Source organism: Leptinotarsa decemlineata, unplaced genomic scaffold (genome assembly GCF_025532065.1).
Source record: "Leptinotarsa decemlineata unplaced genomic scaffold, Ldec_3_MD MMD2_tig00000505_RagTag_RagTag, whole genome shotgun sequence".
Classification (NCBI taxonomy): Eukaryota; Metazoa; Arthropoda; class Insecta; order Coleoptera; family Chrysomelidae; genus Leptinotarsa; species Leptinotarsa decemlineata.
Window position 1 is genome coordinate 16369860 of NW_027412549.1, and position 16139 is coordinate 16385998.

The 16139-nt window shown below is 37.4% G+C and overlaps 1 protein-coding gene across 3 annotated transcripts in view; it reads right to left on the reverse strand.

Annotated features, from left to right (window-relative positions):
• The window catches only part of Pde9 (Phosphodiesterase 9), a 470530-nt gene that overhangs the window by 203384 nt on the left and 251007 nt on the right, over positions 1-16139 (reverse strand). For 2 of the 3 annotated variants that reach the window (XM_074174077.1, XM_074174075.1), the window contains exon 3: positions 15319-15346. The exons of the other annotated variant lie outside the window; for it this stretch is intronic. The gene's annotated coding sequence lies outside the window, so the exon portion shown is untranslated. The remainder of the gene's footprint in view (positions 1-15318; positions 15347-16139) is intronic. 3 annotated transcript variants of the gene reach the window in all.

The following is a 16139-nucleotide window of genomic DNA, read 5'->3' on the forward strand; positions in this document are numbered from 1 at the left end:
TCTAAAAAGAGATTGAACCCTCAACTTATAAGAAATTTAATAAAAGAGTTTTACGATTTATCATTTATTTGAACAAAAAATAAAATACAACACTAATCAACAGCTTTATCATTAGGTTATGATACTTTATATCAATTTTTTTGACCAACAATTAATACAAAGTAACCATCTGGCTGACTCATCATTTAACCTATTTCTATGTTTTCTAATTACTAATGATGCTTTAGAAAATAACCTCTCAGCAGGTACTGAAGTTGCAGGTATTGAGAGAAAATCACGGGCCATTTTCGATAAAATCGGATACTCTGTCTCATGCGTCCTCCACCAATCTAAAATGTCTTCCGAGCTGGCAGTTCTTGGTTTTCTCAGGTACTCCTCCAACTCGTCTATCACTAAGCCTTGAAGACAAGATCCAGATGACGTCGAGGGACATTCATAGAGTTTATCAAAGTCTATTACGTCTTCATCTTCATCACATACTTTATTTTCTTTTTCTGGTAATTCCAGAGATTTGTTCAGTGAGTGTAGATTTTTATATTCTTCATAAAGTTCATTGAACTTGCGCAGACTTTCTGTTTTAAGTTGCTTCCCCCACATTGTCAGGTCAAAAGTCTGAGCCTTATGCCTTGGGTCTAAAATTAAAGAAGTACAATAAATCCAGTTGCTCTTTTTGTAATGTTTAAGCATTTTGTCTCGAGCTGCTTGGAAAGCTAGAATGAGCCTTTCATCCACTTCAGATCGATTAGGTTTCTCATCTAACTGTTTTACCATAGATTCAATTTTATCTAGCAAAAGATTGAATGATACAATGACTAGCGGTAATGTAACATATTTGTCTCCACCAAGTTTTGTACTTAAAAGTTTAAAGTTTATTAGAAATTTATGTAATTTTTCGAGTACCTGCCATTCATTAGCTGTGATTTGAAAATCATTTAATTCGGTGACAGAACTGCACAATATGTCAATGCCCGCTCTCACTTTTAAACCAAATCCAATCATATCATGTGTGGAATTCCATCTCGTTGGACAGTCAAGAATGGCATTTAGATTTGATGGCACGCCAGCTGCTTCACAAGCAGACTGAAACTTCTTCTTCACTATCTCACTTCTTTTTATTTTACTGGAAACACTGCGTAACTTTGTTACAGATGTACGCGAGTCAGCAATATTTGGTGCAGATTCTTCATCTTCCTCATCCTCAGTTTCGTCTGCATAGTCTTCGTACTGCTGATCTTGCGCGTTAGTGTCAGACTCACAGTGTAATGCTAAGGTCTTTAATAAATCTTGTACACCAAGGTTTAAAATGTGAGCAAAGCACCGGAAATGTTGATTGTCTGAATCAAAGTGTGGCGGCAGCTGTTTGCCCAGTTCATACATAAATTTGGTATTTGCAGTTGCGTTGTCGACCGTGATACCTTGTATTTTATCAATTATGCCATATCCCAATAAACATTCATGGAAAATCGTTGCAATATCTTCCCCAGTATGTCGACCGCGTGATGGTATAAAATCAAGAACTACAGATTGATACTTCCATTCGTTGTCTATATAATGAATAGTAACCCCGTAGTAACTCCTACCAGCAATTGACGTCCACCCATCAATGGTAAAAGACATTTTAGATGATAATTGTTGAAGTCGTTCCTTGAGATTCAATTGGAGCTCTTCAAATCGCTCTTTGACTTTCCTTCTAAGTGTAGACCTTTTAGGAAACACCATATTAGGGCAAATGCAAATACGTCGAAAATATACTTGTGTAGCTTCGTCATCGAAAAATGAGAAGGGAAGATATTTTTTCACCACCCAATCAACTGTAGCTGTCGTGATGTTGTCACTGCTGTTTTCCGACTGAAACAAAACAATAAATCTTGTGTTATTATTTAAAACATACAAGGTTTGAGCATATAAGAGGAGGAGGTATGTTGTTGTTAAATCGAGAAAATCGTTAAATTGATATTTGTTATATTAAGGTTGCACTGTACTGTAATTTACCAAAATAAAGTACTTAGTTGTTACTGGCCGATTAAATGAAAATATGGGTGTTTATAAAAAATATTTAAGACGATAATTACATACTTAATATGTCGCACCCCTAGATGAAAACACCACTAACTCAAAAATACTTACGTAAGTTAATGGCGTTTTTGAAAGTATCGCATGAATAGCTATGCAGAGTTGAAAAAATATTCTTACCTGTCCACTTCTTCCAGCGGTTACTAAAAAGCTTGTGATATCTCCACTTAATTTTGGTTTAACAGGAAGAAATATTTCTGATTCCTTTTTGTGGAAAGATATTAGATGTTTCCTTAAGCCTGAAGTGTTTCTGTTTTTCATTTTTATTTCAATCTTTTTATGTTGGCACAATTTACAGAAGGCAGTTTGGGATGCATGAATTATTTCGAAAAACTCTTCAAATTTGCTTTTGGGTCTTTTAGATCTGTGACTCAAACTCTCGTTACTCGGACTCGAATAATTTGAATCTTCGTCACTCATATTAAATTGTACACGTGATACGTTTTTAGAAAACAACAAGAATTAGTAAAAACAATTATTAAGTTAGACTCGAAGCACAGCTCAATTGGAAATGACTGGAATTAAAATAATTCCTTTATTTATAGTACGTTTCCTTGCTTTCTACCGCGCCGCCTCGCCACGTGCCGGCTCTATGAAAAGGATGCCGCCGCAAATCAAATAATGCCGCGTGCGGCGTACAAACACACACTAAATATCACGCGACGCGTGAATAAAATATATAGAAAAGAATTAGTGAAAATCACTATTCTTTACATATAAGTGAATGTTTTGGCGTACATCTATACTAATATTATAAAGCTGAAGAGTTCGTTTGTATGTTTGATGACAGAAGTTTTAAAATAAATAAATAAGTCCTGAACGTCACTATACCTCCAAAGTTACTATTCCTCGTGGACGAAGTCGCGGGCACAGCTAGTAAATACTTACTCTCATCATCTCTCTCAGAGATATTCGGGCTGGTAAGTAATACAAAACTCTTATCGCAGGCTTTTTATTTTATTAGTAGGTAAGTACCTACGCTTTTTATATTATTTTATTAGTTTTGTAGAATTTTTTTACACGTTTCAAGTATATTTAAAAGTGGCTACAATATTTATTAAACGGGTGCGGGGTGATATTTGAACACTTTTTTGCTATTTTTTCTTGTAAAAACTTAAGAAATATAATGACTAAATGTACAATAATAGTACCTAAGTAATTAGTTTAAAACCATATAAGTAATCAATATTATAATATATACTTACTAGAATGAATTAATTTGACATCTACTACCTATCCTTACCATTTTATCCCAATCATAATACTACTTGCGTGATCAGTATAATGTATTCATTTTCATTCTAAGCACTCTGAAACTTATTTATTCTTTGGAACACCTGTAGGTACTCTTAAAATTCGAAATTATTTTACACGAGTATACCTACGCCTACGCCCTATGGCGGCAATCAAATAGTGTCAAATGTTATGATTTCGGCGTGGCGGCAACGATTGTTTTAGATTTCAAAAGAAGCCGCCGGCGCGTGTATCGTAACCATGTACTTCCGAAAAGCGGCAAATTTCTTTGAGAAGTAAGTACAAAACCTTTGAAGCCGCATTATCAAAGTGCCGATGGTTAAAACATAACTATGCATGCACTCAGTTTGATTTTAATAGATAGGTCCAGTTTTTCATACCTATTCTTTGATACAGTTTTTTGCGTCTCATAGAATTTCTAAGCGTACCTACCTATACACCGAACTGTTACACCTAACTACTCAGTGAAATAGCGCTAAGTCCTAGCTGCAAGACGCAAGAGTCTTGCAGGCTATGTCTTGTTCTTGCTCAAGTCTTGCACGGTCAGTCTTGGTCTTGGTCTTGCTAAAAATACGCGGTCTTGTTCTTGGTCTTGGTCTTGCAAAAACGCAAGAACAAGACCAAGACTGCAAGACCAAGACTGAATTTGGGCAACACTAGATGTCACATTGTTTTTCTACACCCGTACTCTAACAATACACTTATATGACCATAATCCGTTTCATGATATCCATTATGATACTGATTATCAACCAATAGAAACCCATAATTTTTCAATCAAGAATCCTGTTCCTTTGTTTGTCCTAGATTCTAACCTAAGTAACTAATTGCTTTATTTGTCAAAATCAGTTTTCATATCACGTACCTATATTATCAAAATGTCTGAAAACAGCGATATAGAAGGAATACCATCGACTCCAATATTTTTATGAGATCAGATTAATTACAGTTGTTATATTCAATATAAATATAATTAGAATCTTTATAGTTTTCATATATCCATGATAATACCATTAAGTTTGTGTTTTTTTAAAAAAATATCAGTTAATTACTGTGAATGTGGTCAATACAAATATATTTATAGTTTTTCATTATTTATAGGGTTTAGAAAAAATAGCGTATGCAACTCTCATGTAATGGTTATTAATACACTCGGATATACCATACAAAACTCGCCTTCGGCTCGTTTCGTATCTCGGTTAATGCTCATGTCTTAATAACCATCATTACATGATCGTTGCATAATATACTATTAATGACATATGGTGATTTTTCTGACAGAATTATCAGTATCAGTTTGAAATGATGTCACCTAAAACTTTTTTCCAAACTGATTTCAATCTCTTGAGACTAAGTTCTGATCGCGCAGTTACATAGAGTTCGATGTAGAATGCATAAAACTGTCATGCCCATCTTGGCGACTTATAAAAATGTGTTGAAACATTCTTCCAGAAACTTCAATGAAATTTAACCTTTGTTGAAATATGCAGAACTTCACGAAAAGTTTCGGTTGAGCTTCTATTATGTTTTCACAATGCTTTATTTTTCTCTCCATTCTACTGTTTGAGACTAACTCTGACTACTGTAATAAATTTTCGCTGAAAACTCCGTATTGGCGTTTTATTCTTCAGTCAGGGATGGATTCAGAAACCACAGGGTGGTTGTTATCACCAGACATGCATTCTACATCAAACTCTGATGTGTATTAGGAACTAACAACACATTTTCCAGAGAAAACTTTATAAAACGACTTCTACATAAATATTTACCCATATTCAATACTTATTCATGATATTACATTTCCAATATAGTCTTAACATAACATATACTGTTGAAAGTCATTTTTAACTAGGAGATTATTTCATTTTCAGGCATTCTTCACAAAAAATACTTATATTCAGTTCGAAAGGCTAATTTTGAAGTAACCAAAAAAACATCAAAGAATGATATCCTCATATTGACAAACATGATGACTGCTCTACGCTGATGACCTTAAAATATTCAAGGTGATAAAAAATTATGGAAACTGCTTAGACTTACAGTATGAATTAGATCTGTTATATGATTGGTGTTCCAATAATCGTTTGAATCTTAACATTGCTGAATGTCATGTATTGTCTTTTTCCAGAAAGGAAAGTCTAATACAATACACTTATGAAATTGATAACAATACCATAAGTTGAGTTAATGAAATGAAAAACCTTGGCATTAATTTCGATCAGAAATTCACTTTTGTTTCTCATATAGACCAAGCTATTTCATCCGCTAGTCGAATGTTGGGCTTCATAATGAGGAACACCAGAGAATTTAGAGACACTAAGGTGATAATCACGCTATTCTAGGCTTATGTGGGGTCCAAACTAGAATATGGGGCGATGATCTGGTATCCCATTTATAATTCTCATACACAGCAAATTGAAGCTGTCTAAAGAAAGTTCTTGAAATTCTTGTCTTTTCGCACTACAGGTATTCACCCCCAAAGGGGAATTGACTATTCCATCCGTTTGAACCAATTTAATATTATATCACTGAATACACGTAGACTTCTTATTACGGTCACATTTCTATATTATTTAATAAATAATAACATCTCACGTGCCCCGCTCCTATACTGAATACACGTAGACTTCTCATTACGGTCACATTTCTATATTATTTAATAAATAATAATATCTCATGTGCCCGGATCCTACAAAAAATACATTTTTATGTACCACGCCTCAACTCAAGATACGAGAAAACATTTCATTGTCAGAGTAGTAGAACAAATGTGAATCTCAAAACACCAGTAAATTTAATGTGTTATAAATTTAATTTAGTATGTAACATGTGTGACATTAATGGAAACTCTTTGAACTTTATTAAGGACTGTATCTTACATAGAACCTTTCATTTATTGTTTTTTTATATAACTTTAATTTGTTTTATGTCAACCTTGTGAAGGCTAATTAATTTATAGTATGTCAATTGAATCTAATTATATTATTTCATTTATATTATTATTAGCATTTGTAATTTGCCAATTTAATATGTGAATTTAACTGAATTGAATAAAGTAATTTTTTCAGTATATTTTTTTAACATTTCCTGTAATTGGGTGTACACCTGTTGGAAATAAAGTGCTATATGTCTATATGTATTTTTTCCAAAGACGAAATACAAGCACAACAGTAAAAAACTTAAGACGCTCTAAGAGCGGTGCCTGTGCGAAAATATCGATTCACGTTGGATTTCTGCATCTGGACATTAAATTATTTCGGAAAAACGTTCTCAGCAAGTTTATTCCATATAAACGCACTTCTCCAAATGAAATCGTTCTTGAACAATGAAGTTCAAGGTGTCGTGAGTTAAACCTTATACCGATCAGCAGCCACATTCCCCCGCGTACTTCTTATATATATATATATATATATATATATATATATATATATATATATATATATATATATATATATCGCTCTTGGTGGTATCAAATATGTCAAGCCACTTGAACATCTCCCGTGGATTTAAATCTCCAACCTTCCTTCGATGTTCCATACTATAAAGGTTGCAAGTGACCTTCGTGTCTTCAATTAGGCGAATTGCTCTTTTCTGGATGGAATTCAGCAGCTTTAGGGTATGCTTAGGGGCAGAGCTCCATACATGAAAATAATACTCCAAAGAAGGTCTGATCTGAGCTTTATAAAGCATCAAAAGTTGCTAAAGTGTGTACAGTTCTCTAGTTCGGGACAGTGTTCCGAACTTTTGAGAAGAATCCTTTGCAATTCCAGCGACATGATTCTGCCAGGATATGTTGGTGTCCTTTTCAACCCCCAACAAACTCATCGAAGCAGAATGCGGGACAGTATGCACCCTCCTGCTGCCAGTGAAGATGTGCATCTGCAAACGATGTCTTGAAATTCAAATGGAATAACAAGCCAAGTGTGCTGTCGTCAGCAAAGCCATAAATTGGATTCTTGGTTGATCAGAATCACCTGAAATATTTCAAAGTAACAGAAACAGCAACTCACCTTATACCACAATATACCTACGCCAGATGGCGAACGCATATCCTGCCTTACAAACCACCCAGAAATTATCAGAATCATATCTCATGTAATCCAATTTCCCACAGACATGTGAATATTATTCAGGGAAGCTATAGACTACACTGTAGACGACCACTCCCGATATAGAAGGCCCCGACACTCTGTCTAATGAGGTCCCTATGTCTTCCGTTGAAAGATGAACAACTTTTTTCATCCAACTCACCCCAGCCAGGTAGGGGTACACCGTGAAGGGCGGTACTGATGTCTGAGGACTCTCATGCCGCCATACCATCAACACCCACCATCAGTCATGACCTGTTTGTCCTTCTGGAAAACATCAGTTCAAAGGGTAAGGGAGCCAGGCTTCAACCTGACTGAAATCAAGACGACGTGCAGACATGTGAATAAAACCACACCCGCCTTATCACAAAGCCACTTCCAGTGCCACTGAAAGATCAAATTCAAAAGCCTACTCAGAAAACTGAGTCAGCAAATACAGAAGAAACAGAAGTCACGCCACCTGACTCAATGGAAATAGGCGACGAAGAACTAGTAACAGACACCCCGAAAAATGACCGGGCAGAAACACACAAAAAAGCTGATAAGCCTCCACCTATAACCATCCACGCAAAAGAAAAGTGGAAAGCTTTTAACACGATCGCCGCTGCGCAAAACATCTTCTTATTGCGGGCGGTGGACACAACAGATGAAATTGAAGTCCATCTTGAAAATACAGATGATTATAGGAGAATTACTCGGATCCTCGGTCAAGAGAAAATACCCTCCCACACCTATACAATGAAAAGCGAGAAACCACTCAGAGTAGTTTTTCGCGGAGTCCCGGAGTCCATAGAGTGTGACGACATCAAGACCGAACTCCAGGGCAAAGGATTTGAGATCCTTTCCGTAGCCCGCCTGAGTAAAGCTAACAAGGTACCGATACCGTTCGTGCTTGTTTTGATCCCAAGGAGCCAAAACAAAATATATGAGATCACCGAAATTCAAAACGTGCGTGTGAGCGCCGAAACACAGAAGCCGAGAAACCGAGCAGGGCAATGTTACAGATGCCAAAAGTTCGGTCACACGCAACGCAACTGTAAAGCAGTTCCAGCCTCGTTGGATTTGCCGGACGGCACATGACCAAGGAATGCAAAAGACCTAAAAACTCGCCCTTGCGATGCTTTAACTGCAAGGGAGAACACCCAGCCAGCTTCCATGGGTGCCCAGAACGCCCTGAAAATAAAAGGGCCTCAGATAGGCCGAACGAAAACAGACAGACCACAATCCCAAGGCCTATCGGAAGAAACACAATCAGGAGCGACGTCTCGTACGCGAGGGCCGTCTCATCGTTAGAGAACGCCTGCAACTCTCCCGAAGGTCTCCCAATGGCCTTAGGGCAGCTGCAGGCGCTTCTAGTGAAGTTACCGATACTGCAATCCATGCTTGCCGGAAAATAAAACTAGAAATAGTGCCTAAACAGCCGCAAAGCCAAAAAAGTACGCTGCGACTTCCATACACAGGGCCAAGAGTCAAAAGAAGCCGACAGAGGACCATGCAATCCCCTGCCGCCCCGCCACAGGAACTCAAGAGGTACTCAAACAGCCGAATGGATAAGAGGCCATAGGCCCATAAATCTGACTGAAATAAGATAACGAGTAGACATGTGAATGTTCTCCGTTCATGGGTGAACAATTTTTTCATCCAACCCACCCCAGGTAGAGGTACACCGTGAAGGTGTACCTCTACCTGGGGTGGGTTGGATGTCTAAGGACTTTCATACCGTCACCACTTCTCAGTCACGAATCTATTCGTCCTTCTGACAAAAATCAGCCGCAAGGGTAAGGAGCTAGGCTTCAACCTGTCTGAACTGGAGATGACTTTCCACCACCATATCTGAAATTCATAGACTCAACAAAACCACCACCGACAGTGTTGCGCGACATGAAACGGTGGAGAGGGAACTGAAGAAAAGGGAAATAATGTACCCCAAAGCCAAACTATTGGTTAACGGGAACCACATATACACAACAGATGAAAAAAAAAGAAAGAAATCCACACGATTTCTAGCTGAATCAAAGATAAAATTCCACACATACTCCCTGAAACCAGAAACATGTCGTGATCCGTGGAATCACGGAAAACGTTGAGTCTGAGGATGTAACAGATGACCGAAAGAGTCAGGGCTACAAGATACTGGAGTGCAACAGAATAACACTTAGACGTACCAGAAAGGCGCTGCTGCTTTTTCTGGTCAAAGTACCGAAAACTGAAGAGAACATTTACAAACTGGTGACATGCGTTAACCTCGTAGTGCGGGTAGATTCACAGAAAACAAACAAAGGCGTATTGTCCCAGTGCCACAGGTACCAGTACTTCGAGTCTTCACAAAGGTGAAGCCTCGATAGGCACGTTGCATAAAATATTGTGAGCAGCAAATTGCAGCAAGGCTCATTCTGCACCCCTACACGAGAGGCAAAATGTTTCCGAAGCCCCGACAAAGGAACACGAGGCTCAGCCAGAGAGCCAGCGGCCAAACAACAAGCCCCAGAAGAAGAGGACACCACCGAAGGCGCAAACAACCAAAGGAAACGACAGGAACCCGGAAAACGTTAATGGCAGCAAAACGAATCCCGGACATTCTGACGATAGGATCTGGAAAGGTTAACGGCATTACAAGCCGAAAAGACTAGCTCATGGAGTTGCTATCGCGGCTTTCCATTGACGTCATGGCAATACAAGAGATCAGACTGGGAGCCAGGTGATAAATCCGCATCCCGAGCTTCAAAAACTACAGGGTAGATAGGTCAGACCTTTCGACAGGAGGCGCCGCTATCTTAGTGTGTATCGATCTCATTCAGCACGAGGACACAAAACCGGAACTCCAGCACTGCAAAGCAGTCACCATCAAAGTGAGGGTGAAGCTTGTCACCCACTAGACCGGCACGGCACAGCCAAGAGCGTCCGCCGTCGGAGAAGTATCCAGCTCAATTACGTTATGCAGGCAGTAAGTTGCTTGCTGTCTGTACAGGAATCCTACCGACTGCGCCAATTACGTTGTGCATCCAGCAGTCTGTGGTTTGTAGAAGCACCAGTAATGTTGAACTAATTGAACTTCACACTAATAAAAGTTATTCGGACCTCACTATGTGCTTTATTCAAATAGAAAGCTGGTCACAACCTAATTGTTTATAATAACAACTCATATGCTTATATAGACACACTATGACATTGATTAAGGTAAAAGATTATTTACGGGAAAAGGTCCTACCATGCAAGATAATTGCCGGGTAGAATTCATAATCATCAAAAGATGAGTCTTGGTTAAAATACTTATGATATGTTATAAGTTGTAAACATCAAACAATAGTTGTGAACAATTAAGAGATAAAGTTCGGCAAGAATGCAATGTCAGCAATTACCGGCTTTTATCTATAAATAATCAGGTTAGTCCAGGGTTGGTTCGGGAATAATGTAACTGCTCTCCGATCCTGTCCGGCAAATAACTATTCGTCCTGTGACGGACTGGCCAAGTGAGAGCGTTGCCGGCCAGCGTTTGCCAGCATCAACTTGTCCAACATGCCTGGGAAGTTTCTCTCTCTCTGTTTTGTTATTCCACTAGTTGACAGCATGGTCTCAGAAGGTACTTATGAAAATGGACGATGAAAAATTGAGTTGTCTCTTAAGGTCGGCTTTATAATATCCAGAAGTTTTGCAAAATTCGCCTAAAGTCATTCGGATATACTGGAAAAATTTCTCTTCGTTTTCTTCCAGGTCGTTGGAAAGATGATGAAAATCTCCCAGATTTGCCCTTTTGTGGGATGGACCCACATCGTTCTTTTTTGTGACGCTTTTCTTCTTCATTCAATAATGCGGCCACTATGATGACGTTTTCTTCGTCAGAACTGCTAGTGATATACATGTTTCTGTCTCCGCTCGATTTCAACTGAAATTTCCTTGATATCGAACAAACAGCACCTTCAGTATGCTGGTTGTAGCTGGACAAGTGGGCGATGCTAGTATCCGTCGCCATCAGGCGACGGACAGCGCCGTTCTGTGCTGTGCCGGACAAGTGGACGACAAGCTTTATTTACTGGACAGGATCGAAGAACTGCAATCCTTTCCGGCGGCGAAAGCTTTTGGCTGTGCTGTGCCGTGCCGGGCGAGTGGGCGTTTATCAATTCATTTTCATTGTTCCAATCCTATCCGTATTTTGACGGGACGGGCCGTGCTGTGCTGTGCCGGACAAGTGAGCGACAAGCTTAAGGCGTCATGAACAACTAAGGATCTCATCGGTCTACCTGCCCCCGCAGATAGACACACATAGAACCGACATAACGCAAATGTTCCACGACCACCACCCAACAGTGGACATAGGCGACTTCAACGTGAAATCACGCAAATGGAACTGTAGGAATGGAAACGAAAGAGGTTGGAAGTTTGCCATGACATCTCTGGTGATGACACCCCTGCTTGGAGTGCAGAAACGTTTTCAAACATTTTCCTCACAAATGAACTTTCACGGAGCGTTTTTTCCTGTGACGGTTCTCCCTTGCGGTACTTTTTCGACAGCCCACCCTGTATGTTAACTACAACTGATTCTGAAAATCTAAAAGCATATCTGTTTTATGATAATCCGCCGATCCTCTTCAGAATATGTATATACTTGGCGCAATCCTGGGATTCGTGATAATAATCGTGTCTCCGGGTTTATATTAATATTTGGAGAGGTAAATCCGTGAATTCAATCAGGATATAATCTCGAACCTTAACGCATGAGCAGACATATATAAAACAATCAATTTTCAGGAGGGGTAACGACTGAGACCACACAATGAATTTTTATGTTTGAAAATTCATGAGAATTATAGTGGAGATGATTTATAGAAAAAAAATTCAAGCCGAAACTTCTTTATTGGATTCCTATCAGTGTATAATAGCACAGAACACGGATCGAAACCCAGAAACCAGTTCAGTATATTCCTATCCATGAGAACCTAGGATTTAACATTTCAAACCTTTACGAAAGAAGAGGTCAATCAAGAAGAAAATGAACACACGTAAAAGCCAGCAACAATATCTATGTCGCAGCCAAATGGTTAAAATAGCCGTTCAACAGCTAGCTCTTTGACTGAACAACGGCATTCAATCACACGGCTAGCTTTTTAATTGAATATTTGAGGCGCTCAAAACGTTCAACACTACAGCTGATTCAAAAGCCACCGTCTAATTGAATTAGTTCAGCGCTCACCACCGTGGCGATAGGTGCGCTTTGTTTTCAAGAGCTAGGTATATATAACAAGGAACATATTAGTCTAGAGCTAGAAGAAAATGCTGAACCAGTTTTCCACAAGCCTCGTCCAGTTCCATTTGATTTACGGGGAAAGATGGAGACAGAATTGAAAAAATTAGTAAAAAAAGGTGTAATTGAGAAGGAGGACAACTCAAATTGGAGAACGCCATTAGTACCTGTTATGGAGGCAAATAGTATAGACATTCGGATTTGTGCCAGTTACAAAATGACGATAAACAAATATCTTAAAGATTTTAACCACCCCTTACCCAGAATAGGTGAAATTTTCGTAGCTTTACAAGTCACCCTAGTTGATTTGCTATTTAACCAGTTGGCTTAACGTCGTCTACCTGTAGTGTTGAACGTTGCAGTCAACAAGTCGGCTAAACGACGTATAATCGTGTGATTGAATGGCGTTGTTCAGTCAAAGGGCTAGCTGTTTGATTGAACTGTTATTTTAACCTGCTAGCTGCGACATCTATATAGTGAGAAGCAGATCGTGTGAGGACCACGTAACAAACATCACTTTATCTATATAGTAGGGAGCGGATCCAGTAAGGTCGCTCGACTTCCGCACACTTAACAGATGATGACAAATGAGACTTTGTCGAAACGTCGTGAGATTAATTCCATTGAAGATAATAGCAGAGAACACGGATCAAAACCCGGTAACCAGCTCAGCATATATACCTATATGCAGTCAATAGTCATAAGAGCGACTGTTAGAGGAAATGCTAATTCTTGTGCATTAACAGAACATGTTAATTTAGAGAATCATAAAATGAATTTTGAAAACCCACATATTTCAGATAGAGAAATCAATACAACTAAAAGAATATATTTGAAAATGATACATGTCAATCACGAAGAACATTCGATGAATAAAAAAACTGATATTGAAAGTCCCAACAAAATGAACACATATCTACTGAAATATGATAAAGAAAATGATAGATCTAGTAATTCGACTTTCATTCAGTCTTCCACTTAACATTGTCAGTCAAATTTTGATCAACTAACATTATTTCATGTTTTTTCTTTCTGTTTTTGAACCATTTTATATTTTATTCTCACGTTAGTGAATTCTGCATATTTATATATTTTCACAGGATATATAATATAATCTTAATTATTATAGTTGTCCTGACGAACTATTCCAAAAGTACGGTATGCAAGATACAATATCATTTTGGAATCATCAATATTTCTATCGTTATCCAGAAATATTGGTCAGTACTCTTCTATGCTATATATCAGTTTATTTCCGCTATTCTTCACATTAGCCTTATATCGTGAGCGTTTCTAACACTAATGCTTTTCTTTTCCTGTGTACTTTTCTTCTTCTTATTTTACAGTTTTGTCTGATTTTCTTCACTTCATAATATGTTAATCTGAGTACTTTTTTCCTTCCTCAAGTGATGTCAGACTGTTTTTTAATTTCTCAAAAAATATATCTTAAATCGATTTCTATTTTGTCCCCTCCAAAGAGGTTCCCCTCAGATTGTGCAAGCATTTTTACCAGTCTTCGAATCTGTTTTCTGATTTAAAATCTGTTTTTCCGTTAATCATACGAACGACAACTCTCAGAAGTTGAGAAACTTGTGCGAGCTAAGAACTAACGAGTTCTGATATCTGATAGGTTAAGTTGTAAAACAACTTCGGCGGAACTTCACCCTTCCATTGATTTTTGTTTCTACTTTTTCTTCAGGTTTATTTTGCTTAATATAATTGTTATTTTCAGCTATTCATTTTTAATTCTTTTTTTTAGTTGTTTCAGGAATTTCAAATCATTTTATATAGTAGACAATGGAATTCATGATGTTTTAAATGTTGGGTTTTGATTTTCAAAGGGATTTGTTTCTAATTCACATATTGGCAACAGCGCATATATCAAGTTGAAATAATTTATACGTACCTAGATATTCTACTTTAAAAAAGGAAAATTATCTTTATGAATCAACAATTGAGGCAGAATATAAATTATAGTTCAATACCACCTCCACAAGCCACATAAACAACAGTTGTTTTATTATTTATTTATATAGAGGAAGATAGGTTAGGTGCACAAAATGTCATATGTCACAGAATGTCTCGGAACTCGGAACATAAATAAACAGAACGGCACGCCTCCTAAATATGTCATCTTTGTTTGTCTCATACAGGTAACAGATTCATTGTCCTTTATTAGCTACAACCGATGTTGCCAAATGATGAAATAGAAACGAATCCCTTTAAATGCTGAATGCATTATTTCATTCCTCTTTTTCAAGTATTTAAATAATTTTTTAAAGAAAAAGGTTGAAATGATAAGTTTAAAATGCGTTGTTTTAGAGCTCTTTTATGAAAACTACTTGATTTTCTTCAGGAGGAACATTCCCCATGTGCAGGAGTATCCTACTTTTCTCACAAAATTTGAGCTGTAGGAGAAAAATATGAAGTTGAATTTACCCACTGATTGTAATTCACTTTTCCAATCTACCCACATGTCCACATTCAAACCATATTGTTATTCACATCAAACGAACAACTACACAAACACCACATTTATTATTCCATGTTTGATCCATACGGGTGCACTAAAGAAGAACAAAACAGTTGGGTATTTACTGAAAATAATTGAATGGACTTGAAAACGAACAAAAACCTAACTGAACTGTTGATGGCAAAACTCACCCGTCAGCCGCAGCCATTAGTTCACAATCTGAAAAAAAAATTCTCGTTAAGAAAAAGCTCTTTGTGATAATAATGTTTCAGAATTGTGTGAACATATTTTCATTGAAAACATCAACGAAATTATTTTGAATTTATAATACAAAACTTTGTTGGATGCCTTGAGCTGTGCGAAAGGATAATTCTCACAGTTTAAGGACTTCAGAAAAGGAGAGTGGTTTCTTGGAAAACTACAAAACAAATGATGGATTATGAAACTGAAAATCAACATTCATATTGATACTTTTGTTTCGCAAATTCGGAGGATTTATTTACGGAAATTGTTTTCTTGTGTAGAGTTTTCTAGACTTCCAATAGAAAAAATTAAAAAGAGCTTGAACAACATGTTGGTTCATGCATCATGCTCACTTGTCATTGCTTATTATAGAAATGTTGTTGAAAAGAGCTTTCGCATCTAGACTAATAATAATGTGGTTGGGAGGTAATTGAAATTCATTGATGAAATTGCAAAATTGAAAAGAGTCTTTGACAAAGAAGTTATTATCATTATTATAAGCAATGGATAAGATATCTGTAATTAATTGTGCGACTCCCCTGTTAGGGCTATTAACTTTCTCAATTCATTCAAGCAATAGAGTTCTTATATGATTCTACTGTATTTTCCTTTTCCAATAACATTTATAAACAAATCCAAGGCATGCCTATGGGCAGCCCAGTTTCACCCATTTTAGCACAATATGTAATGGATGATCTGGTAGAAGCGTGTATGAACAAATTATCCTTTCAAATCCCTTTTTTAAAAAAATATGTTGATGATATTATTC